General features: G+C 59.0%; 1 long non-coding RNA gene across 1 annotated transcript in view; it reads left to right on the forward strand.

The window, feature by feature from the left end:
- Positions 1-265: 265 nt before the first annotated feature.
- The window catches only part of LOC109298415, a 13,361-nt gene continuing 11,373 nt past the window's right edge, over positions 266-2,253 (forward strand). The window contains exon 1 of the long non-coding RNA XR_002097606.1: positions 266-290. This is a non-coding gene — a long non-coding RNA (uncharacterized LOC109298415). The remainder of the gene's footprint in view (positions 291-2,253) is intronic.

Genomic DNA, 2,253 nt, shown 5'->3' on the forward strand with positions numbered 1-2,253 from the left:
CATCCCTGAGTCTGTCTTTTCCCCATACCCCCTCTCCGGAGCGGCCGCCCGTCCGCCATTGCCCCGCCTCCTTTCCCGGGGGAGGGCGCTAGGGACGCACGGGTTAACGTGCCTTGAGCCAAAGGGCTGAGGGAGGGAGTGTGGGGCGGGGCCAGACGGTAGAGGACGCTGTGATGGGCGGGGCGCGGCGGCGGACACTCTAGCCCTTCCTCTCGCTGGCGCCGCATTTTCCGGCACGACGCGCGCCAGCGCCATTTCCGGCTTTCTGACCTTCGTCGGCGCTCGCCGAGGTGGGTCCTGGCCCCAGTCAGCGGCTGGTGGTGGGGGACGGGAGGGAGTCGCTTTCTGGCGCCGGGTGACGAGGGAGTCGCCCCGCGGCGCTGTTTTGGGGCAGGCCGCATCCCGCAGTTCCCGGGCCTCCGCTCTCCCCGCCAGCTGCATCCCGGCAAAGGCGTCCCCAACTCCTCCCGGGGCCGCAGGGCGCAGCGGGTGGGGGGACGCGGCCTGCTCTGCTCCCACAATGGGGTAGGGTGGGGCTGGTGCCTGGGGGCCTCGCCCCTTTCCCCCGCCCGGCACTTTATGCCCTTTTATGAATTCCTGTGTCTGGGCTGCCCCTCAGGATGCAGCAGGGCTAGAGAAGGGCGAGCTATGGAGGGGCTGCCCTGCGAGGAGAGACAGAAGAGGCGATGCCACTCAGTTCAGATTGTGGCTTGGTACCACCAGGTTGGGTACCAACAGCACTTTGCCCGGCACTGCACCTCGGGGCGCACGGTAGGGAAGGCACCGAGCTGCGCTGCCATAGGGGAATCGAGCCCAGTGGCCACCTGTGGCATTCCAGCACCTTACGAGTCAAGGTTGTTTTTGGTATTCTTACCAAAAATGTTGCCAACCCCTTGGTTTAGAAGGAGGCGCTTAGTGGGGCAGAGGGGGACGGGACCTGAGAGAGGTTTACAAAATAGTAAGTTGATAGAGACTTGTTATTGAGTCTTGTGTAACAAGAACTGGGGGTCACCAAATGAAAAGAGCAGGTAGTCAGTTTAAAACTAACACGGGGAAGTTTTTTCACACCAGGTGTCATTCAGGGGTGGAACTTGTGCCCACTGGAGGCAGTGGAGGAAGCTGACAGTTTGGCCGGATTCAAACAAGGACTGGACACATTCCTGGAGGAAAGGGGCATCAGTAGCGATTGAACATAGGGGAGAGAGACAGCCTCTGAATCAGAGCTTCATAGACCTTAAATCTGGGGCAGGTGAAGTCTGGCCTGTGGGCCAGATCCTGCTGGCAGCAGACTCTGTTTCCAAGCAGCCCCTGCCCATGTGGCTGGGGCTGGTTTCCACGGAGACCCCAGTAACAGCTGTATTGTGATAGCACAGGGCAGGGGTTTCTGGGGAAACCAGCTTCACCAGCTTTGGCAGGCAATAGCAACAGCGCCAGCGTCCTGGTGAGGGAGCTGCTGAGGGCATCTGTGCTGCAGGCAGGAGCAGGCAAGAGCAATGGTGTCACTGGGAGGAGGGGCTATGGGGAATCTTGGAGTTGCTATAATGCCCCCTGGCACTGTCCCTGCAACCATGGTGCCCAGCAAGGCATGGAGCTGCTCCAGAGCCCAGCTGGGATCTTGTGGCACTGATAGCATGGTTTAAAGCCAAGGCAGAGCCATGATCAGCTGCCTGCACACACCTGCCTGGAGCATGTGAGCTGCAGATCATGGATCTGCCTTGGCTCTGGTCCACACTTTCACAGCCGCAGGATCCCAGCTGGCCTCTGGAGCAGCTGTGCACTCTGCCAGTGCTGCTGGGGCTGGTCTCTGGAAACCCTGGCCTTATGCTATCACAGTGTGGCTGCTGCTGGGGTCCCCATGGAAACCAGCCCCAGCCACATGGGCAGGGGCTGCTGGGAAATGGAGTCTGACCACCAGCTGGATCTGCCACTTTGCCTATCTGTGCCTTGAATGGTGGCAGCTGCAGGTGAGGGAGGAACAGTGGGGGTGGGGAACCCTGGACCAGACCCAGTTCTCACTTTACCTTTCAGCATCTACTTTCTGCCCCTGTGACAGGAGACTGGGCCAGATGGACCTATGGTCTGACCATAGTAAATGGCAATTCTTATGATGGTGCTTAACCACGCTCCATGGAGCATCAGGGGAAGGTCTGTTTAAATAGCTCAAACTATGCCATTTTTGTTGGCTTTTCAAAGCTCTGGTTTAATGAGCGTAAAACCTATTGATGCATATATTAACCCCCACCACCACATATT

This window comes from Gavialis gangeticus, unplaced genomic scaffold (assembly GCF_001723915.1).
Source record: "Gavialis gangeticus isolate Ggan-Ray unplaced genomic scaffold, GavGan_comp1, whole genome shotgun sequence".
Classification (NCBI taxonomy): Eukaryota; Metazoa; Chordata; order Crocodylia; family Gavialidae; genus Gavialis; species Gavialis gangeticus.